Source organism: Chiloscyllium plagiosum, unplaced genomic scaffold (assembly GCF_037043375.1).
Source record: "Chiloscyllium plagiosum isolate Xiang-an unplaced genomic scaffold, Cpla_swu_hap1 HiC_scaffold_52, whole genome shotgun sequence".
NCBI classification, from domain to species: domain Eukaryota; kingdom Metazoa; phylum Chordata; class Chondrichthyes; order Orectolobiformes; family Hemiscylliidae; genus Chiloscyllium; species Chiloscyllium plagiosum.
The window spans coordinates 28,222,829-28,248,339 of record NW_028270190.1 but is presented as its reverse complement, the minus strand read 5'-3'; the positions used below and the strand labels follow the sequence as shown (position 1 = coordinate 28,248,339).

The 25,511-nt window shown below is 42.6% G+C and overlaps 1 pseudogene; it reads right to left on the bottom strand.

The window, feature by feature from the left end:
• Positions 1-626: 626 nt before the first annotated feature.
• The window catches only part of LOC148134897 (putative G protein-coupled receptor 139), a 36,924-nt pseudogene continuing 12,039 nt past the window's right edge, over positions 627-25,511 (bottom strand).

Below are 25,511 nucleotides of genomic sequence, written 5' to 3'. Positions count from 1 at the left end.
CAGAAGACTGTTGTCCGTCATCCATTCTATTCCCTCTACAATGAAAAGTGAGAAAGGATTATATAAAGAGAGTTATGAAGTGTGTGAGGGAACTCGTAGAGAGGGAGATTGGGAGATAGATAGATAGTGCAAGAGGGAGATAGAGTGAAGAAAAACGGGCGAAGGAGGAGAGACAGAGAAGCAAGAAAATGGGAGGGAATCACAGGAGGAGACATCAATACAGAGAGAGAGATTCTGACAGTGGAACGAATATATGGAGAAAGATGGAGAAAGGGAGAAATATGGATTTGCCCGAGCCGAGGTCAGAGCCGATAACACCGGAGGTGAAGGCAAACATAGAGTGACTTTAAACCCAGCACCTAATTCTGGCCCAGGTCCTCCGATTTCCCTGAGGCTCGAGTTTGTCTTTTTTGAGCTCAGTTATTTTAACAGGAAGGCAAGTGAAATACTGTTAATTCTGTCGCCTGGCTGTTCTTAATTATCATGATTATCATTTACAAATGGAAGTTATAGATCCAGTAAGTGGAATGGTAATTTTCCAAACAGCATTGAGTTGATAGAAATCTTGAAATGTGTCCCAGTAACCTGTGCGATAAGTTTGAACAATCAGGACTACCATCAGTCTGTTAAAATAGGAAGAGTTTGCTTTGTCTAATTTAGGTAAAGGGATATTTCAACACAGTCATCAGCTGCTGTCTGAACTTAGTCTGAGTCACCGCATAAATTGCGGTGTTTGTGCAGCAACTGAGGAGCTGCAGCATGAAGCCCAGTTGCATAAGACAGTTATCCAGATACACAGACATATACCCAAACCAATACATTCGGAAACATATGGAATACACCATTAACATTGACCAGAATAGGATGAAATTGGCCGAGATCACAAACATTAAAATAATTGCTCTTTTTCGACTTTGCATTTCTGTGTCACATAGAATGTTCCTATTATTGTCAGCCTGAAGTCTCCTGCGAGCTCTGCTAGTCACTAAAATGTATCTGATGGTGAAACTATTGAGCAGTAGAATGAATAGAAATGGGAGGGCCGGGGTTATAATGTGGTGGAGGAACTCGATTGTAACCCAGACTTGAGACTCACGTACGTCCATTGTTATCTCACAAAACCAGGGATCGTTCACCAGCCAATACCGATCTGTGAGCATAAAATACCAGAAAATGTTCTTTAAACAGCTCAACACAGTCAATGTTCCCAGCACCACAGCTGCCGTTTTCTCACTGCAATATTTACTTTTTCGCTTCTGGCAGCAAATGGCCACAAATCGATCAAAGGTGAAAGTGACGGTAAACCAGACTGAACAGTCAGTGGCTGCATAAAGCAGGACGGCGTGGATATTACACACAGGGATAGACCTCAAGAAATCAAAATGTTCCTGATAAGTAATAGGAATGTGTCTCAATATCAGATCGAGGATCATGACCAGTAGATCCGCTACAGCCATAGCCTGCAGGTAACGATTGACACATGGAGACAATCCACAATCTTTATAAAGCAGAACGAAGATCGTCACTATGTTAACTGTGAGGAAGGAAAACAAACAAATTACCCATCAGCCTGGAAGTAAGGCTGTCAGTTTCACTGAGAGTCTGTTCAGATTTTCTGACAAGTTACTGTCGTCAAAGATTTATTGAAATAATTGAAGCTGAATTTAGAAAATCGAAGCTCTTAACTGTTTAAAATGTGAGACAAGTCATCAGAAACACTCCATCTTCAATCACACAGGCACACATTCATACGAACAGACCATTTCTATAAAACGTCCGTGGGCTTGATTACTTGAGAGCAGACACAGTTCCCCTCTTTACAGTTCAAATTACAGTGTGAAAACGTTGCCAAAAAAAAACCAAAAGAACTGTTGATACTATAAATCAGAAACAATCAACAAAAACTGCTGAAAATGTTCATCAGGTCTGGCAGAACACAGCACGTCACAAGTGCCCACAGATCTGCTGAGCTTTTCCAGCCACTTCCGTTCTTGTTTCTGAAAACCTTCCCATTCTGAAGGGTTCTGTCTGCTTTATTTGAAAACAAAGGGATTTTAGTCTAAGTTGTTGTCGATCCTCCAAAGTGAATAGCTGCACAGACAGGGAAATTGTGTTCAACGTCGCAAGTACTTCAGGGAACTTCGAAACAATTTCTCGATGTCCCTGGAACAGGACCTCTTCCGTCTGGATCCTTTGTTTAATTAAATTCTGTCTGACCGTTCAAAATGATTACAGTTAGAAATTGTTTCATGTAAAACGCTGTTAGGAAGGGTTTAAGTTAATCTGGCAGAAGATGGGAATGAAATGAAGAGATTAGTGGACAGCAAGGAAATTGTAACTAAAGCCTGGAAGGAATTAGATAATGAAGTCAAAGTGACCAAAGGGTAGAGTAGGCAGGGAGCAGAGGATGAACGCAGAGGGGCTGGTGGTCTGAGGTGCATTTGTTTAATGCAAGAGGTACCGAGGTAAAGCAGATGAACTTACTGTTTGAATTAATACCTGGGAGTATGATGTTATTGCTTTACTGAGACTTGTTTGAGTCAGGGCATAATTAGCAACTACATTTCCCAGGATATCGATGTTTCAGGCGGGATAGAGAGAAAGGTAAAAGGGGTGAAGGAGTTGCATGACTGATTAAAGAAGATATCACAGCTGTGTTGAAGGAGGACACTATGGAAGACTCGAGCAGTGAGGCAGTACGGGCAGAGTTCATAAATGGGTAGGATGCGGTAACAATGTTGGGACTGGAAAACAGGCCTCCATATAGCGAACGTGAGATAGAGGCAAAAATATATAGAGAGATCATAGAAAGATGTAGGACCAATAGGTCAATCTTTATTTTCCCAAGATATTTTAATTTTCCCAAGATTGACTGGGATTCACTTAGTGTTCGAGGTCTAGATGGAGCATAATTTGTTGGCAGCTTCCAAGAGAGCTTTCCACATCAGTATGTCATTATTCCAACTCGGAAAGGAGTCACACTGGACCTGGAGATGGGAAATGAGACCAGCCAGGTGGTTCAAGTTTCAGAAGGGGGTTACTTTGGATATAGTGATCAGAATTCCATAATCTTTAGAATATTAATGGACAAAGACGAGAGTGAACCTGAAGGATGACTGCTGAATTGGTGAGGCTATTATACGAACATTTGGCAAGAGCTGGATAATGTTGATTGGGAGCAGCTGTCTGATGGGAAACGTATATTCGATTTGTGGGAGGCTTCTAATGAGAGGTTGAGTAGAGCTCAGTAGAGATATGTTTCTGTGAAAATCAGGATGAGAAATGGCATGATAAGGGAACCATGGATAACAGGTGAAGTTGTGAGACTAACTAAGAGGAAACGGGATGCGTACATAAGGTCTAGGCGACTGAAGACAGACAAAGCCTTAGAAGAATATGGCGAATGTAGGACCAATTTTAAATAAAGGAAATAAGAGGGCTCAAAAAGGTCATGATATGTCCATACTGAGTATAATTAAGGAAAACGTCAAAACCTTTTATTCATATAAGGGGGAAGAGGGTAACTAGGGATAGGGTTGGCCCACATAAGAACAAAGGATGAAAGATATGCGTGGAATCAGAGGAAGTCGGTGAGGTTCTTAATGCATACTTTGCATCAGTGTTCATAACGAGAGGGACTTAGCGGATGTTGAGGTTAGGGATAGATCTTTGATTAGTCGAGGTCAAGGCGGCATAAGAAGGGAGGAAGTTTGGAATATTCTAAAAGGCATTAAGATGAACAAGTCCCTAGGTCCGGACCGGATCTATCCCAGGTAAGTAATGGAAGCAAGAGCAGAAACAGCTGGGGCTTTAACAGGTACCTTTGGAGCATCCTTAACACGAGAAAGGCCTCAGAGGACCGGAGATGTGCTAATGCTGTCTCGTTGTTTAAGAAGGTAGCAGAAATAATCCAGGTAATTACAGACCTGTAAGCCTGACATCAGCGGTAATGAAACGACTGAAGAACAAGGGATAGGACACATACACACATGGAAGAAAATGAGCTTAATCTGCAATATGCAGCATTGTTTTGTTCAGGGAATGTCATGTCTTACAAATCTAATAGAATTCTTTGAAGAGATGACAAAGCTAATTGATGAGGGTGGGGGGAGTAGATGTCATATATACTGACTTTAGCAAAGCATTTCATAATGTTCCCCATGGTATGCTGATGAAGAAGGTGAAATCGCATGGGATTCAGGGTGTTCTAGCCAGATGGATAGAGTACTGGTTGGGCAATAGGAGACAGAGAACAGAAGAGGGAGGGAGAATCTGAAAATGGATATCTTTGACCAGTAGTGTTCCACAGGGAACCGTGCTGGGACCAGTGTTATTTGCGATATACATAGATGGTTTGGAGGAAAAAAGTAGGTAGCCTCTAGCCTCATTAGCAAGTTTACAGATGACACTAAGTTTGGTGGATAGCAAATTGTGAAGGGAACGGTCTGAGAATCCAACAGAACATAGATATATAGGAGAGTTAGGCACAGCAAAGGCAGTTAGGCACAGCAAATCCGAACAAATGAGCGGTGATGTAGTCTGGAATATCCAATTCAAGAGCAAACTACACAGTAAATTGAAAAGTCTTCGGAAAAATATTGATGTACAGAGAGATCTGAGTGTTCATTTTCATTGTTCCCTGTAGATGGCAGCGCGGTCAGTTGAGTGTCCAAGAAGGTGTGCGGCATATTTCCTTCATCAGACGGGATTCTGAGCACAAGTGTTGGCAGGTTACTGTACAGCTGTATAAGTCGTTGGTTCGGACACACTTAGAATACTGCGTACAGTTCTGGTCGCCACCATAGCAAAATGATGTGCATGATTTGGAGAGGGTGCAGGAGAGGTTCAGCAAGATGACGCTTGGTATTGAGGGTGTTAGCTATGAGGAGAGTTGGAGTTATTTAGGATTGTTTTCATTGGAAAGAAGAAATTTTCTCGGGTGAACCGGATGAGTCCTACAAAATTACGAGAGGCAGAGACAGGGTGGATAGCTGGAAGCCATTTTCCCAGATTGAAGGACTCAATTATCATGGGTCACGAGTTCAAAGTGAGAGGGGAAAGGTTTAGTGGACACATACGTGGAAAGTTCTTGAACCTGACGGGGTGGGTGCCTGGAAGTAATTGCTCGTAGAGGTCGTAGGGCGAGAACGATTGTGTCATTTAGGATGTATCTAGACAGACACGTGAATGAACAGGGAACAAAGGGATACAGATCCTTACAAAATAGGCGGCAACTTTAGTTACAGGACCTGGATCAGCGCAGGCATGGAAGTCCAAAGGGTCTGTTCCTGTGCTGTTTTGTTCTTCGTTCTTTTGTCTATAATGTCTGTTTTATAATATTCTAGAACGTGTCCATTTTAGAATGTTGCAGATAGTGAGTGTTCAGATCGTGCAAAGTTTGTGAAGGATTGTACCTCAGACTGAGATTTAGGGCGTAGGTTTGCTCGCTGAGCTGTAGGTTTGATATCCAGACGTCTCGTTACCTGGCTCGGTAACATCATCAGTGGGGACCTCCAAGTGAAGCGAAGCTGTTGTCTCTTGCTTTCTATTTATATCTTTCTCCTGGATGGGGTTCCTGGGGTTTGTGGTGATGTCATTTCCTGTTCGTTTTCGGAGGTGTTGATAGATGGCATCGAGATTTATGTGTTTGCTTATGGAGTTGTGGTTGGAATGCCAGGCCTCTTGGAATTATCTGGCATGCCTTTGATTAGCCTGTCCCAGGATAGATGTGTTGTCCCAGTCGAAATGGTGGTTTTTTTCATCCGTGTGGAGGGCTACGACCGAGAGAGGGTCGTGTCATTTTGTGGCTAGCTGGTTTTCGTTTATCCTGCTGGCGAACTTTCTTCCTGTTTGTCGTATGTAGTGTTTGTGGCAGTCCTTGCATGGAATTTTGTCAATAATGTTGGTTTTGTCCATGGGATGTCCTGGGTCTTTTAAGTTTGTTAGTTTTTGTTTGAGAGTGTTGGTGGGTTTGTATGCTACTGGGATTCCGAGTGGATTTAGTAATCTGGATGTCATTTCTAAAACTTATTTGATGTATGGTAAGGTGGTTAGGGTTTGTGACTGTGTTTGGTCTAGTTGTCGTGGTTTGTTCTTGAGGAATCTGTGCACTGTATGTTTTGGGTATGTGTTCTTTTTGAATACGTTGTGTAGGTGGTTCTCCTCTTTTTTGCGTAGTTTGTCTGTGCTGCAGTGTGTGGAGGCTCGTTGGATTAGTGTTCTGATACAGCTTCGTTTGTGGGTGTTGGGATGGTTGCTGGTGTAGTTGAGTATTTGGTCAGTGTTTGTCGCTTTTCTGTTTTCGCAGGTTTATAGCTCTCCGTTGTTTTTTCTTTCGACTGTGACATCCAGGAATGCAAGTTTGTTGTCGGTTTCTTCGTCTTTGGTGAACTTTATGCCTGTGAGGGTGTTGTTGATGATGTTAATTGTCTCTTCTATTTTTGAATTTGAATTTCAACCCAAACTCTGGGTCAGATACGTTGATGACACCTTTGTAATCATTAAAAACACGGAAATAGAGAATACACACCGGATCATCAACTCCACACTCACAGGAATCCGATTCACGAGAGAGGAAGAAAAGGACAACCAACTCCCATTCCTAGACGTGAGGGTACAGAGAACACCAAACGGAGAATTCACCACTGAGGTACACAGGAAAGCCACACACAGAGACCAAGTCCTGAACTATGAAAGCAACCACCCCAATACACACAAACGAAGTTGCATCAAGACACTATTCAAAAGGGCCACAACACACTGCAGCACACCAGAACTGCGAAAAGAGGAAGAGGAACACCTATACAAGTATTCGCAAAAAACGGATATCCTCGCAATTTCATCAACAGATGCCTAAGGGAAAGACAACAGAACGAGGACATGCCGCAACCCAAAGGACTAGCCACACTACTATACATCAAGAACATCTCTGAAATGACAGCCAAACTACTGCGACCACTAGGACTTATAACAGCACACAAACCAACAGCCACTCTCAGACAACAACTCACCAAAACGAAGGACCCGATACCCAGCATGAGCAAAACTAATGTAGTGTACGAAATCCCATGCAAGGACCGCACAAAATACTATATCGGACAAACAGGAAGACAGCTAACGATCCGCATCCACGAACATCAACTAGCCACGAAACGACACGACCAGCTATCCCTAGAAGCCACACACGCAGACGACAAGCAACATGAATTTGACTGGGACAACACTACCATTATAGGGCAAGCGAAACAAAGAACAGACAGGGAATTCCTAGAAGCTTGGCACTCATCCACAAACTCCATCAACAAACACATAGACCTGGACCCAATATACCGGCCACTACAGCGGACAGCTGAAACTGACAACCGGAAGCGGCAGGGACAGGCCACTATAAATGCCGGAGGAAACACCACAGAAGCGCTTCACAGGAGGCTCCCAAGACTGAGGATGTCATCTAGACCGGGGACGAAACGTTTGCAACAAACACTTCCAGCTCGGCGAACAGTACCACAGCAACGAGCACCCGAGCTACAAATCTTCTCACAAACTTTGATCTTGATAACTGCCAGATTGATTGGGCAAAACAGCATTGCTATCACGTTGCCCCTTGGGGGTTAAAAATCTTGAATGTTCCCACAAGGCTCTGAAATAGTGGGTCATACTAAAACCATCATGAAGAGTCAGTGTAAATTAGTAGATTTTCATTTTGCTCGGATGAAAGCATGTCGATTCTCCACATCAGCTCCAATGTAACATTAAAAACACATCTCTTCCCACTCGCCACATTTCAACAGTTAAAGCAAGGGCCAGGCATTTGTCCTTGGGGGATTTTGCTGTTTTGTTGCAAGTCTCAAAGGTGAAATGGTGGGGCCGGCCTGGCCCCATTGTCAGAGTTCCCTCGGGAAAAGGTGGCACAACAGTGGTCGTCGGGTGGCATCTGAGGTAGGTTCCACCCCCAGTGGGTATACTGGTTCCAATCAACCCTTCAGGGCTGGCATATGGCATTTGCGATTGCGAGGGCGCTGGACATAATTGGTTTTACGTGTAACCTGCATCGTGGTTCAGTCCGTTTCTGGCCATCCCAATAGAAAATTACTGCTCATTCATTTGCAACTGGAAATTTCTGGACTACATTGTACCGATGTCTGGATCATGTCAGTGACTCCAGGTGAAAAACGTTACAAACGCATAGGGTTAAACAAAGGTAATTGAGCTTCTTGGTTATTGACAATTGTGGATCCCTTCTGTCAGACAGATAGCCACACATTTCAGTCTTGTAACACAAGCCTTGCGTATTCAGGCTACTTCCAGAATTTTACTGCATTTACATTCATGTCACCCTTGGGCATGTCGACCAAATTGAGCCAGTTTTGTTTTGTGTCAGGGGCATGCTTCATTAACATAACTCTAATTCACAGGATGGGATCCGGTTTAGGAAGCAGAGATCACTCAACCCTGTGATATCGGGTAAGAAGACTGGAAACTTCAGTTTCAAAAGAAGGAAAGATTTGTAACATGTCGGTGGTGTGCTGTGGATAATCAGGAGTTGTTAGGGGCTCAGTGGGTTTTCTAGGAACAAAATCCCCATCCTCAAAAAGGGTTGGTATGCCAGATATTGGCTCTGATTCCTGGTAGAACCTAAGTTCTCTGTTTTTTTGTTTTAATCCTGTTTGTAAATTATTGAAATTGTTCAATCGTTGAAATTGAATATGGTTGGCTTTCTAGTAGGGATAAAGGAGATTAGTTACAAACTGCCTGGAGGGTAGTCATGGCTTGTAAGAAGAACAGGAATCAATACTTCATTTCATAATCACTGAACGATCCTTAAACGTAAAGAAATCATGTTAAATTTCCAAAATGCAGATCAGATTCAAAACTGTCCCAGATCTCGAACTCTCGGCAACAAAACCCAAACATTCAATCACCAACAAACGCATGTGCATTCAAACCGAGTCACAAAGGGTTAAACTTTCTACAAACTCTCAGTCTCTCTCTCCTCCTCCTCTCTCTGTCTCACACACACACGAACATTTTCCAACTTTCTTCATATCTCAGTTTTTAGCTATGTTTATTCCATTCTTGTAGGGTTAATGATGCCCTCACATTCCTGAACATTCAAAGTTAGGGAGTTTATTCTCATAAATTCTGACTGTGATACATAACTTGTTATTCAAGTGTGCAAAATCTAAATTCCTCTCAGGATTTCCGTTTGTAATTTTAACAATATTTTCAAGATAAGATTTCATGCCTCTGCGTTCGCCCAGAACCCAGGTGAAATACAATTGCGTCTTTAACAATTGTCCAATATGTCCAATATGCCCTGTATGCCAAATCCATTAAAGTCCTGAAGCAAGCAGGTATAATTACAGCAGATTTGTACTAGCTAATTAAAACTAATGTTGGGCACTCAAATAGATCATGGGCATCTTGAAGCATGACGTGGACCTTGGTGTGTGTCCAGGGCTTATCAAAAGGGGTTTCACTTGTCATAACCCTGGGGCAAGCAAAATCCGTGTGACTAATTTTGTAAATCTTAAGATGTTTTCAGCAGAACCTTCTGTCCAAATGCTAAGGCCCTGTTGAGTACACAAACTAGTATTTTGTAGCCTAGTAGCAAGAATTGTATCAGCATTTTAAACAACATTTTGTTGTCCCTGGCCAGCTTACCTCTTTTTTAACACGACAAGAACAGCAATCACCCTCCACATTTCAGAAACAAATAAATGTGCATTCAAACCGAATCACAAAGGGTTACATTTTCTGCAAGCTGAAGGGCTCTCTCCTGCTGTCTCTCTCTATCCCTCTCTGTCTGTCGATCTCTCTCTCTTTCTCTCACACACACACTCTCTCTCTCGCACAACACGCACACCAAACAAACAGAATAACAAAACTAATCAGCAAAGCAACACAAGCCGCGTCAAACATATACGACAGGTACAACAAACAAAAAGACTAATGAGTAGCCAAGTATCGAACATTTGACTACCAGTCATTGGTGCCTTTTGCTTTTGTTTCTATTGATGTTTAACTCGAGGACATTCATTTTAGAGGACCTCAATAGATTTCATGGTACCATTATTAGTTGATTCAATTCCCAATTTGGTGGCAGTATCCTGCCATAAGCACAAACTGATCTTTTGTGACTTTTGTCACAGAATTGTCCCCACAGTCTAATTAATTGCCAAATCAATTACTGGGCTGACTTAATCAATTGAATAATTTTATGGCCAGCTAGTAGCTACTTCTCATCACTTAATGCCATTGTTAAGGCGCCAAAAGCTTTCACAGACTGTCAGATTTCTCCAGAAACTTCTCACACACATCTCATAGAATAATTTAAGTGACAATTCAAATAATGCCATCCGACTGAATCACCCTATTCAGATCCGTCTCTCAACTCTGTCCTGAGATCCCCCATCTGAGGTGGAGTTGTTGCCTCTCACAAAGGTTCACGACTTTCGTTTCACTTTAAAACCTGGAGTTTCCAACTTCAGACGTCGCTGACTTCTATCTGTTTAAAAATGAAGTTCCCAACCCCAGACGTTTCCGACTTCTATCTCTTTAAAAAACGGAGTTCCCAATCCCGAATCCTCGACTTCTATCCCTTTAAAAATGTAGTTTCAAACTCCGGAAAGCTGCGATTCCATCTCTTTAAAGAACGGAGGTCTCAGCTCCAGAAGTCTCCGACTTCTATATCTTTAAAAACGGAATTCACAACTCAAAAAGTCCTCGAATTCTATCTCTTTAGAAAACGGAGTTTCCAACTCCCAACTCACGCTTATTCCACCATTCCCCTTTTTCATAGGATCCCTCTGACCCTATCCTTGCCAAGACCAATCCTTTCTGGCTGGACAAGACAATAGACAGCGAGGGTTCAGTTCAGCCACTTCTTGAATGAGAGGAAAACCAAACGGATATAAAACACCCACGTCTGGCTGACCAATTACTCAATACCCAATATTAGAGGAATCAAGGCTCTTACAACACTGCCCACGATCCGTCCGGCCCGAATCCACGAGGCAAGGCACCATATGAAGACCTAGACCCCCGGGAGGGGCTTCTCGTTTCTGTAATCGGTCAAAAGAATCACTAGGAGTATGGTCTGCTTCAGCAAGGTTTCACAATTTATTACAATGCCGGGCACATGTTTGACCCACAACAAAGAGGTTAACATTTTCAGTGCTCCTTGGAGATAACTGCGCAACCGACTTTCAACAATAAGCAGTTTTATATGTTTCTTAAGAGATAGTTCAATCTTAACTGCAAAAGAAAACCAATGAAATGTAATGAGGTGACGTAATGGACAGCAGATTAATACAAAGATATTTCTTGGGAAACAATATTGTCTTACGTACATTATTGCCTCATACTTATGGTTCAAGGTTAGCCAGGGTAGTCAGCAAATGTTTTATGATTTGTATCATGAAGACTCCATTGTCTGCTTTATCTTTTAATTCAGCTAGCTCAGCAAAGCAGGAAGGCAGCTTCCAATCATTTTAGCATAGTGTTAACCTGAAGCCATTTTTTATATTACTTCAAGTTGAAAAGTCATTTTTGGTTAAGAAAAGCTTGCACAGATTTGTTGGTCATGACAACATCCTGAATCTAGATTTTAGATCCTCAATATCTCCAGTGATTTGGAGCCTTCTGTGGAGCGCTCTTGTCCTGTGTCTTCTGGAAAGTATTTGGTTCCGTTTCTGCTGCTGGTGGTTAGCAGTTCTGGTTGTTCATTGTAGACGCTAATATATTTGGTCAACATCAATGTGTTTGTAGATCGAGTCCTGGCAGAGCGACATGTTTCTAGAAGTACTCAAACTGTCCTTTGTTTAGATTCTCCTGTGACCTTTGTCTTGTCCCAGTCAATGTTGTGGTTCTTGTCATCTGTGTGCATGGCTATTGGGACAGCTGGTCATGGCCTTTAGTGGCCAGTTGGTGTTGGTAGACGAGGATTGCTGGTTGTCTGCTCGTTTGTCGTATATAGTGTTTTTTTGCAGTCTTTGCATGGAGTCTTTTAAATTATTTTAGTCTTGGCACATGATGGGTATAGAGTGTCTTGGTCTGATGATTTGTTGTCTGAGTGTCGCAGTTGGTTTATGGGCTGTTATGAATCCGAATTTTGGAGACGTCTGGCTGTCTGTTCAAGACAATTTTTCATGTGAAGTATCGTGGCTAGTGAGTTAGGGTGCGGCATTTCCTCGCCACGTTGTTTGCGAGTTAAGCGTACATAGCTCCTTGAAAGTGGAGTCGCAGGTAGATAGGGTAGTGAAGAAGGCGTTTGGTATGCTTTCCTTTATTGGTCAGAGTATTGAGCACATCAGTTGGGAGGTCATGATGCGATTGTACAGGACATTGGTTAGGCCAATGTTGGAATATTGCGTGCAATTCTGGTCTCCTTCCTATCGGAAATATATTGTGAAACTTGAAAGGGTTCAGAAAAGATTTACAAAGATGTTGCCAGGGTTGGAGGATCTGAGAGACAGGGAGAGGCTGAACAGGCTGGGGCTGTTTTCCCTGGAGCGTCGGAGGCTGAAGGGTGGCCTTATAGAGATTTAAAAAATTATGAGGGGCATGGATAGGATAAATAGGCAAGGTCTTTTCCCTGGGGTTGGGGAGTCCAGAACTAGAGGGCATAGTTAAGGGTGAGAAGGGAAAGATATAAAAGAGACCTAAGTGACAACTTTTTTCACGAAGTGGGTGGTACGTGTATGGAACGAGCTGCCAGAGGATGTGGTGGAGGCTGGTACAATTGCAACATTTAAGAGGCATTTGGATGGGTATATGAATAAGAAGTGTTTGAAGGGATATGGGCGGGATGCTGACAGGTGGGACAAGATTTGGGTTGTGATATCTGGTCGGCATGGACGGGTTGGACTGAAGCGTCTTTTTCCATGCTGTACATCTCTATGGCTCTATGACTCTATAGTTGTTCTTCTTCATTCCTTCTCAGGTTTGATGTGGTGCAGTCTTTTGTAGCCCGATTGAAGACGGTCGTAATGCAGCTTATTTTGTACATGTATGGGTGGATGCTGCTGTAATTCCGGACCCTTTGTGGCTTTCCTGTACACTTTTGTGGTGCATTTACTGTTCTGTGTTCTTTGTGCCATTACATCCAGGAACGGGAGATGATTGTTTGTTTTCGCCTCTCTCATAAATCTGATCGTTGTGAGCATGGTTTTGATAATCCGGCGTGTATTCTCGATTTTTATTCTCTTCATGTGTTGTCTTCCTATCTGATCTAGAGTTTGTGTTTGGTGTGTGATAAGGCTGTTTGGTCAAATCTTTGAATCACTGTTTCTGTTGTCAGTTAAAGGTGGGTGAGCTAAGTAGTGTTCCACTGATTTATTTATATATTTTCTGTTAAATGTGACTTGAATCGTCAAGCACAGGTCTAGTATTTTGAGCATGTATTCTTTGTTGTTCGGTTCCCCGTCGTGCTATCTGTTCTGCTTATCCAGAAGGTTTGTTGTTGTGTCTCTGTCTGGAAATGTGTTAATTGAAATGAACAATGCCATTACATTAAGGTAGACCATTGTATCATCCGTGTCTGCATTTATGTTCATGACTTTGTCTCAGAATTCTTGTGGTGATTGCTTGAAGTGTTCCGATCCGCTAATAAAATGTTATAGTTTGCCTTGGAGTTATTTTGCCATTTTATGCGATGGCAGTCCCGGGAGTGCCACAATGTGTGTAATTTGTATTTGTAGATTATGTCCTTTGGGTAATCCGTTAAAACTTGGGATGTTGTTGCTTTCTGGTTCATCATCTGTAGATCAACCCTTGTTATTAGTCCCTTTATTTTACGGTTCTGCAGTGTGTGGTTTGTTCAGATGATGAGCTGTGGAGTGAGGCCATGCTCCCTCTGTGGATATGTGACAGTATCTGCAAGTAGCTTCTCTGCTTTCTGAACATATTCTGTCTTGTGATGATAACTGACATTCTGTCTTCTCCGCTGGTACTATGATGGACTCACTTTCAACTTCTGCAATCAATCAATATAATTGAAGTCAGGAAGATGCATAACTGATTGTATAATGAGAAAGAAGGAAGAAGCGAATATTCTCATTTGTATCCCATGCGTTTCTATGCAGCACACTGTTCACTTCCTTCCAACATTTTGACGCACTTAGGAACAATGTCCATCGGTCACGTCTGTAAATTGTAATAAGAATATTAGAATGATTGCAAAGAAAATTTCAAAGGATGATGCCAAAAACTGAGAGACTGTAGCTTTTCGGAATTGTCTGAAACACCTTGATGCTATTTCTTCTGGAAAGTGGAAAATCAAGAATCAGATGAACGACATAGTTTAAAATTAAGAAGGGAATCGTTGAGGCAAATGTCCAGAAGGTGATTTCCACTTGTGACTTCCATTGAATATTGGTCATCAATAAATTGTAGTCATTCCTAAAGTTATTAAGTTATCATGAGAAACATATTTACACACAGAGAGGCCAGAAGGTGGCGCTTGCTACTAAATGAAGCAGAGGAGGCAGATTCACAGATATATACACAGTGTGGCCACAATGGGTCATATAACGTTTTTTTGTACTGGAACGCTTCTATATATGTTACAGGGAAGCTTTTCTGATTCCAGAAATATTAAAGGATAGGAAACAGTGAAAATTTCTGGATGGACTGGGTGGCAGAAAGATCAGGTGGAACATAAACAACAGTTCAGAAAGATGGAGAAAATAAATTGGCATGTCTCAGTGCTATATATCCTACGCAGCAAGTCTACAACATAGTGTGTGACGCACAAACTCCGCTAACTGTGTCACTACAGATGTAGAAAAGGAAGATGGTTGGTTTTGGCAGTCAAAACACAGCATGCTTCATCAAACAAGCAGCTGTTTTAGAAATTTTCTGTCTGTGCATGCGCGAAATAGAAACACGGTGGGTCAGCAAAGTTCAGGAATTAGAAGTGTTGAGATTCCAAAACATAAATAATGTAAAGCTTTCTGTCTTCGATTGACAATTTCACTGCCTTACCAGGAGGAGTAGCGAACTTGAATTTGCATTGTGCTTTCAACACTTTAAATCGTCGGAAGCAACTTCGGTAATTGTCCACATGCACAGGTTTACACTGAGTTCAAGGAGGAAATGGATGGATGAGGTTGTCGGGAGTAGAAAATACTGTGCATCAGGCCACCATTCAATAAGACTAAGGCCTCAACTTCTCTTTGACCAGCTCTTCATGTCAACAGCCCGTTAGTATTTACAACTTCTGTCCATTTCGTAATTTTTAAAAAAATCTTTCAGTGATCTATTGTCCACGAAATTCTAGGACAGAAGATTTCTAACATTGATTAAGGTCTGAGAGAATAACTCTCGTTGCATCTCGCTTTTAATTGGTATCGCCTTAGCAGCGAGTGGAACCATCTTCTTAAATTTTACCCTGTCCAGCCCCTGGGATATCATGATCGAATAAGTTCATCTTCCATTCTGGTTAAGTCTTCTGATTAAAGCGTGTTTATCCATTTTTGAAGCGTTGAAACCTTCATCCCAGGCATCAGCCTAATGAATCTCTACGAAGGTGTCTTCAGTGCGAGGCTCTCTTTTTTAAAATGTGTGTTCAAGACTGTACACAATACTTCAGATGCAGTCTCACCAATGCCATTACTGTTATAATCAGAGTTCCCAGAGTTTAAACTCGGGCACCCTCATAATAAAGTCCAAAATTCATAGAACATAGAACATAGAACATAGAAGAATACAGCGCAGTACAGGCCCTTTGGCCCTCGATGTTGCGCCGATCCAAGCCCACCTAACCTATACTAACCCACTATCCTCCATATACCTATCCAATGCCCGCTTAAATGCCCATAAAGAGGGAGAGTCCACCACTGCTGCTGGCAGGGCATTCCATGAACTTACGACTCGCTGAGTGAAGAACCTACCCCTAACTTCAGTCCTATATCTACCCCCCCTTAATTTAAAGCTATGCCCCCTTGTAATACCCGACTCCATACGCGGGAAAAGGTTCACACTGTCAACCCTATCTAACCCCCTAATCATCTTGTACACCTCAATCAAGTCACCCCTAAACCTTCTTTTCTCTAATGAAAACAGCCCCAAGTGTCTCAGTCTATCCTCATACGATCTTCCTTCCATACCAGGCAACATCCTGGTAAACCTCCTCTGCACCCGTTCCAGTGCCTCCACATCCTTCCTATAGTATGGCGACCAAAACTGCACACAATATTCCAGATGCGGCCGCACCAGAGTTTTATACAACTGCATCATGACCTCAGGACTCCGGAACTCAATTCCTCTACCAATAAAAGCCAGTACGCCATATGCCTTCCTCACCGCACTATTTACCTGGGTGGCAACTTTCAGAGATCTGTGTACATGGACACCAAGATCCCTCTGCTCATCCACACTACCAAGTATCCGACCATTAGCCCAGTACCCCATCTTTTTGTTATTCTTCCCAAAGTGAATCACCTCACACTTAGCTACATTGAATTCCATTTGCCACCTTTCTGCCCAGCTCTGCAGCTTCTCTATTGACTGTCTTTACCTCTGTCTTAATTCCTTGCTGATCCTGCGTGCTACGATTTTCAATTTTATACAGAAGAACACGCACTTTACTTTGTACCTCAGCTTTTATGGACTCTCTCTTTCGTTAAAGAACGAACTGAATAGTTTCATTCTTCCTATCAATGAAGATATCGCATATTTCCCGATTTTAAACTCCATCAACCACTTTTGTTCTCACTCAGTGAATCTATATATACATATATCCACTTAGAGATTTGGATGGCCTCAACAGAAATAACCTGCTGTCTTTTTTGCATCATCACTTAATCTGGAGACATTTCACTCTAACCCTTCTCCAAGTTATTCAAACAGATCGTACGTGAATAAGGATCTACGATTTATTCTTCTTGCACTTCACTAGTTATTTATTTCCAAAATGAAAAAGACTTAATAATCTCAACTCTGTCTTCTGATTGCTTTCAATCTCATTCTCAATCCATGCTAATTTTTTACTGTCAACACTGAGCACTCCATTCTTGTGTAATATCCTTTCAACTAACACTTTATCGCATGTCCTCTGATAATCCAATTACACAACATCTGCTGGTTAACGTTCAGCAGACTTGCTTCTTTGATCCACAGAAAACTCGAACAAATTTGTGAAACTTGATTGTGTCAATTACAGGCAATTTCTGCATAAAAAACCAGTTATCCAGCGCACCAGTTCTTTTCCAAGCTGTCGTTTTGTTTTGATAGTCCCATTGATGGCCTTTGATCATTTTAGGTTATCCAATTTCTCACGACCTCCTTCATTTTGATCATAATATACAAAAAATCGAAAAAAACAAATAATACCTGGTAAATTGCCCTCCACAATTTATCCATTCATCTTGCTCGAGTGTGTTTTCACATCTCGCTTCAAACAAAAAGTAAGCCGTTCAGCAGTTAGTTAGTCGGTCAGTTTTGTTCAGTCCTTGCAATGGGATGCCTCGCACGGCTGAACATACAGAGATATATTGTCATACGGTATAGAAATAGACTCTTATGTCCAACTTTTTCACGCAGACGAGGTTTTCTGATCTAAGCACGTGCTGGTTGCCTGCATTTCACACGCATAACACTGTACATTTCATTTTCATGCAGCTATCCAAATAGCTTTAAAATGTTGTGAATGTACTCACATCTACGACTCCTTCTGACAGCTCATTCATCATAATCACTAACCTCTGTCCCTTTTGAACCTTTCCCCTCTCATCCACAACATATGCCCACTAATTTTGGTCTTCCGTTTCATGGAGAATAGACCTCGGCCATTCATCTAATCTATGCCTGCAAAAGTCAGCAGAGTCAGCCTTCAGCCTGCGACACTGAAGGGAAAAAGTCGAAGCGTATGGAGTTGATCCTTATAGGTCAAGCATACTCGCCTTAATTGCTCAAAACGTTTCAGTGTAGGAGTTGCAACGCCATGTTCATGCTGCACAGGTCGTAGGTGAGGCTACCTTTAAAGTAGTGCGTGCCCTTATGGACGCACTGTTATAGAAAGGATATTACTCAAGAGGAGAGGGTTTCAGGAAATAGTTGCCAGGATGATTCCAGGTATGGAGGGTTTTAGTTACAAAAACACCCTCGGAATTTTTTTCCATTGGTTATTAGGCGGTTGGGTGTGACTGATTTATGTGACTGATTTTACAGATTTATAACATGTTGAGGGGGACTATTATGGAGAATAGCAAAGTCGTTTCCCTGGGGTGAGCGCGTTCAAAACTGGAGTGCATGTTTTTCAGGGCAAAAGCCCTTCATCAGGAATACAGGCAGAGTGCCTGAAGGGTGATTTATCTCTCCATCCTTCAGGCACCCTGCCTGTATTCCTGATGAAGGGCTTTTGCCCAATACATCGCTTTTCCTGCTCCTCGGATGCTGCCTGAACTGCCGTGCTATTCCAGCACCATTCTAATCCAGAAGTGATGGGCTCACGGGCCAGAGTCGATCGGTGAGTAGAGTAGCAAAAGGTGAACGGGATAGTGTAGGTCGTTGAGTACAGGGGTAACTTGTGATGGGGATAATGTCGGTCACTAAGTACAGGGGTGATAGTTGAATTGGACGGTGTAGCTCAGTGAGTACAGGGTTGATGAGTGAAATGGGCTGTGAAGGTGAATGAATATCTGAGTAATGGGAGAAAAGGACAGATTTGGTGAATTACAACGTAAGTCATGGGGAATGGAGCACTGAAGGTCAGTGTGTAAATGCATGGATTGGAAACGGGACAGTATAAGTCAGTGAATGCAGGACTGGTGGCTGAACGGCTCAGTCAGTAGAGGGATGATGGGTGAATGGGACAGGTCAGATCAGTGAGTATAGGAGTAATATATGAAGAGGGCAGTGTTGGTCACTGTGTACAAAGGTGACGAGTGGACTTGGCCCTGTATGTCAGTGATTACAAGAATGATGGTTGAATGGAACAGTGCAGGACAGGGAATGCATGAATGATGGGTGATTGGGAGAATGTAGTTTTGCGAGTACAGTGATGATGGCTGAACGGAACACTGTTACTCAGTATGTAAAATGGTGGAGTGTCAACGGGACTGTGTAGCTAATTATAGAGTCATAGAGGTGTAAAGCATGGAAACAGACCCTCGGTCCACCCCGTCCATGCCGACCAGAAATCCAACCCAACCTAGTCCCATCTGCCAGCACCCAGCCCACATCTCTCCAAACCCTTCCTTTTCATATACCAATCTAAATGCCTCTTAAATATTGCAATTGTACCAGCCTCCATCACAGCCTCTGGCAGCTGATTCCATACACGTACCACGTTCTGCGTGAAAACGTTGCCCCTTAGGTCTCTTTTATATCTTTCCCATTTCACCCTAAAACAATGCCCTCTAGTTCTGTACTCCCCGACCCCAGGGAAAAGACTATTTATCCTATCCATGCACCTCATAATTTTGGAAATCTCTATCAGGTCACCCCTCAGCCCCCCACGCTCCAGGGAAAAGAGCCCCAGCCTGTTCAGCCACTCCCCATAGCTCAAACCTCCAACCCTTGCAACATCCTTGTAAATATTTTCTGAACCTCTTCAAGTTTCACAGAATATTTCCGATAGGAAGGAGACCAGAATTGCACGCAATATTCCAACAGTGGCCTAACCAATGTCCTGTACACCCGCAAGGTGACCTCACAACTCCTGTACTCAATGCACTGACCAATAAAGGAAAGCATACCAAACGCCTTCTTTACTATCCTATCTACCTGCGACTCCACTTTCAAGGAGCTATAAACCTGCACTCCAAGGTCGCTTTGTTCAGCAACACTCCTTAGTACGTTAGCATTAAGTATATAAGTCCTGCTAAGATTTGCTTTCAAAAAATGCAGCAGCTCACATTTATCTGAATTAATCTCCATCTGCCATTTCTCAGCCCATTGGCCCATCTGGTCAAGATCCTGTTGTAAGCTGAGGTAACCCTCTTCGCTGTCCACTACACCTCCAATTTTGGTGTCATCTGCAAACTTACTAACTGTACCTCTTATGCTCGCATCCAAATTGTTTATGAAAATGACAAAAAGTAGAGGACCCAGCATCGATACTTGAGGCACTGCACTGGTCACAGGCCTCCTGTCTGAAAAACAACCCTCCACCATCACCCTCTGTCTTCTACTTTTCAGCTAGTTCTGCATCCCAATGGGTAGTTCTCCCTGTATTCCATGAGATCTAACCTTGCTCATCAGTCTCCCTTTAGAAACCTTGTCGAACGCCTTACTGGTGTCCATATAGTTCACATCTACTGCTCTGCCCTCATCAATCTTCTTTGTTACCTCTTCAAAAAGCTCACTCAAGTTTGTGAGACATGATTTCCCACGTACAAAGCCATGTTGACTATCCCTAATGAGCCCATGCCTTTCCAAATACATGTACATCCTGTCCCTCAGTATTCCCTCCAACAACTTGCCCACCACTGACGTCAGGCTCACCGGTCTATGGTTCCCTGGCTTGTCTTTATCGCCCTTCTTAAACAGTGGCACCACGTTTGACAACCTCAAGTCTTCCGACACCTCACCTGTGACTTGCAATGATACAAATATCTCTGCAAGAGGCCCAGCAATTATGTCTTTATCTTCCCACAGAGTTTTAGGTTACGTCTGATGAGGTCCTTGGGATTTAACCACCTTTCACCTTTTCAAGACATCGAACAATTCCTCCTCTGTAATCTGGACATTTTGCAAGATGTGAGCATCTAATTCCCTACAGTCTACAACTTCCATATCCTTTTCCACAGTAAATACAGATGCAACGTATTCATTTAGTATCTCCACTATTTTTTGTGGCTCTTCACAAAGGCCGCCTTGCTGATCATTAAGGGGCCTAATTGTCTCCCTCATTACACTTTTCTCCTTAATATATTTGTAAAACCCCTTTGGATTCTCCTTAATCCTATTTGCCAAAGCTTTCTCATGACCCCATTTGCCCTCCTGATTTCCCTCTTAACTATACACCTACTTCCTTTGTACTCCTCTCAGGATTCACTCGATCTATCCTGTCTGTACCTGACATATGGTTCCTTCTTTTTTCTTAACCAAACTCTCAATTTCTTTAGTCATCCAGCATTCGCTATACATACCAGCCTTCCCTTTCACGCTGACAGGAATATACTTTCTCTGGATTCTTGTTATCTCATTTCTGAAGTCTTCCCTTTTTTCTATCTGTCCGTTTACCTGCAAGCATCTGCCTTCAATCAGCTTTCGAAAGTTTTTGCCTAATACCGTCAAAATTGGCCTTTCTCCAATTTAGAACTTCAAATTTTAGATCTGCTCTATCCTTTTCCATCACTATTTTAAATCGAATAGAATTATGGTCGCTGGCCCCAAAGTGTTCCCCCACTGACGCCTCAGTCACCTGCCCTGCCGTATTTCCCAAAAGTAGTTCAAATTTTGCACCTTCTCTCACAGGTACATCCACATGCTAAACCAGAAAGTTTACTTGTACACACTTAAGATATTCTTCTCCACCTAAACTTTTAACACTATGGTAGTCCCAGTCGATGTTTGGAAAGTTAAAATCCCCTATCATAGCTACCCTATTATTCTTACAGATAGCTGAGTTCTCCTTCCAAGTTTGTCTCTTAATTTCCCTCTCACTGTTAGGGGGTCGATAACACCATCCCAGTAAGGTGGTCATCCCTTTCTTATTTCTCAGTTCCACCCAAATAACTTCCCAGGATGTATTTCTGGGAAAATCCTCCCTCAGCACAGCTGTAATGCTATCCCTTATCAAAAATGCCACTCCCCCTCCTCTCTTGCCTCTCTTTCTATCTTTCCTGTAGCATTTGTGTCCTGGAACATTTAGCTGCCAGTCCTGCCCATCCCTGACCAATGTTTCTGTAAATGCTATGATATCCCAGTCCCATATTCCTAACTATGCCCTGAGTTCATCTGCCTTCCCTGTTAGGCCCTTTGCATTGAAATAAATGCAGTTTAATTTATTAGTCCTACCTTGTCCCTGCCTGCCCTGACTGTTTGACTCACTTCTGTTCTTAACTGTACCAATTGATCTCCTTCCTTAGTATCTCCCTGGGTCCCCCCCTCCCTCCCCGCCCTTACTAGTTTAAAACCTCCCAAGCAGTTCTAGCAAATTGCCCTGCAAGTATATTAGTCCCCTTCCAATTGAATACGGGGTAATGGATAAAAGCAACAATGTAGGTGAGTGAGGACAGAAGTGAAGTATAAACAGGACAGTTTAGGTCAGTGAGTACAGGGGTAATGGGTAAGAAGGGCAGTGTTGGTCAGTGAACACAGAAGGGATTGGTGATCGGGAGTGTAGGTACATACTGATTATTTGGGTGGAGCACTGAGTTCATCGGTGAATGGGGTGATGGAGTTCAGTGAGTATAGGATGATAAGTAAACAGGTCAGTATAGGTCAGTGAGTACAGGGTGATGGATAAATGTTGCAGTGTGGGTCAGTTTGTATAGGAGTGATGGGTAAATGGGCAATGCAGGTCAGGGAATACAGGATGATAAATGGATCAAAGACTGTGAGTACAGTGAGTACAGAGGTGATGGCTGAACGGGATCGTGTAGGTCCTTGAGTGATAAGATTAAGGGTGCAAATTATAATGTAAGTCAGTGAGTACAGAGGTGTTGGGGAAACGGGACGGTGTAGGTCGGTGAGTACAGACCTGTTGGAGAAACGGAACAGCGTAGGTCAGTGAGTACAGGGGTGATGCCTGAACAGGTCAGTGGAAGCCCATGAGAACAGGGATAATGCGGGAACCGAACAGTTTCAGTCTACGAGTAGAGAGGTATTGGGGAAATGCTCGTCAGTAAGTACATTGAAGATGTATGAATGGGGCAGTACTGCTCATTTTTTAATAGGTGTGATGGGCGACCGGCAATGCAGATCAACGAATACCATGTGACAAATGATTCCAAGTGTGCGGGTCAGTGGGTACAGGATGATGGATTGAACGGGATACCGTAGGCAGTGAATACAATGATGATATGTTGATGGGACAGTGTAGTTCAATGAGTACAGAAGTGATGGATGAAAGTGACAGTGTAAGTCATTGAGTTCAGGGGTGTTCAGTAAACGGGGAATTATTCGTCAGTTAGTACAGAGTGAAGGGTGAATGAGACAGTGGAGTTCAGTGTGTACAGGGATGAAAAGTAAACAGAGCATTAGACGACAGTTAATGCAGCAGTGATGGATAAATGGAACAGTGTAGATCAGTGAATACAGTGGTGGTGAGTGAATAGAATAGCACAGGTCAGTGAGTACAGCAGTAATTGTTGAACTGGACAATGTCGGTTGGTGAGGCCAAGGATGATAGATGAACATCGCACTGTTGATCAAGGAGTACAGGGTTGAGGCATAAATGGGACAGTGTAAATCAGTGAGTACAGGACTGATGGTGAATGCGACAGTGTAGGTCAGTGAGTACAGGAGTGAATGCTGAACGGGACAGTGTAGACAAATGCCTATGGGGCGATGAGTGAATGCTCAATGGGGCGACAGTGTAGCTCAATGAGTACAGAGATAATCGATGAAAAGGATGGTGTACGTCATTGACTGCAGAGATGATAGGTGAAAGTGATTCGCTCTGAGTACAGGGGACATTCAGAAGGGTCGTGGATAACCAGAAGTTTAGTGAGTATGCAAAATGTGTCGTTGAGGCACTAATGTTAGAATAGTTGTGTATTGGATCTACCATAGAGATGAATGAAAATTTCTGCAATGGAGAAGTTCAGACAAGGATGAATGTAGGAAGAAGTTGTTAGTCTTCATGATGTATATTCAATGTGGTCAGAAGATCAGCTCAGTGGAAAAGAGAGCATTGAGGTACTGCAAAGACATGTTCCTGCTCAGATATTCCAGAAGAGGATTGAAATCAATAAATAGGATTTGATCCAGGATGCCGCGATGAAGACTGATGATTAAGTCTTCTGTTGTTCAATATCACACACACATTCAGGTATTTCCTGTGGAACATAGTCGCAGTTGGAAGCACAAAGGGAAATGAATTTATCAAATGAGCATTAATCAACAATTTGATTGTTTTAAATTTATCAGAAAGTAATTTCATCACTTAGCCAACAGACAACGTTTACCCACAATGATCACGTCAATATTCATGGATGGCATAGTCTGAGTAATATGTAGAACACAACTCCTTCATTGTTTGTGAGTGTGTGGGGGGTGCGGCGGTGGGGTGTTCAGTCAGCTTGGTTAACACAGACCAGCGAAAACGAGAGGAATGCATGGAGTTCAGTTCCCTCATTGTCTCTGTGTGTGGGATTAAGTCAACTGGAGGAACACAGACCAGGGACAATCTTAGTCATAAAGAGCGCACGGTTCTCTCACTGCATTTTTGTGTTTGGCTGAGTCAGCTGCTCCTGTACAGATCAGAGACAGTCTGAGTAATATATAGTACACGTCTCCCTCACTGTATCTATGTGTGGACTTCAGTCAGTTGACTTAACATAGACCCGAGGCAGACTTATTAACGAATAGAACACAGATCCCTTACCGGCTCTGAGTGTAGGGTTTAGACAGCTGGGTAAATCTATACTAGTGACAAGCTTGGTAATATATAAAGGACTACTCCATCACTGTCTGCAAAATTCATATATCTTTTCTAAATTTCAAATGTGTAATTTTGGCAGAATAACCTGGATTAAGAAAGACCTTGGATAGTCTGAATCATGTACAAATCATATTATCTGTATGTGGGTCGTTCATTCAGATGGGTTATTACAGACCAAAACATTGTGATTAATATCCAGAGCACAGCACAATCTCCGTCTCTGTGCGTGGGGCTCAATGGGCTGCGTAAGCTCACTTCAGGGGCAGGCTGCAAACATGGTCTTGTAAGGTATGGAATTAGGATAGAGACGTCCATGTGCTACAACTTATCCAGTTAAAAGAGAAAGTGCCGTTCATCTATGGAAATGAAATGGGCGTGCAGGTGGATTGGCCGGGGAATCTTAGAGGGCTGACGAACACATTAAACACAATCGTGGGGAACCTAGTTTGATGGAAATAGTTGGCATTTCTGAACGCACACCAGCAGCTCTCCCCAACCCTGGACAGAAGGTACCATATTGGAAGAGATGCGATGGAAATTGATAAACTGAGATACTGGGATGGAATCATCACAAGAAGCGGGCTGTGAGGATGTATAAAAACAACGTAGGTTGGTGTTGGTGGGTTTGAAGTAGATTTTGCTGACACCCAATCTGCAGAAAGAGAAAGAGAGATTTTCGAGGAAAGGAAAGGACCAATCGCAAAAGGATCAGATAAAGGTCAGATGGGAATGGAAATTTGAAGCAAATATCATATATTTTTTATCAATTCCAAATATGTGAGGGAAGCAACACCATTATCAGGGAAGGCGGCAGGAGCTCGAGAATTTAAAATTCTGAAATTGACATCAAAGGAAGAAAATTCATCGATGTAAATGGGAACGGATCGACAAGGATAGAAACAGCACATCAGGTATGATGCAATAAGTTCCACGAGGCAAGAACAGGCAGAACAAT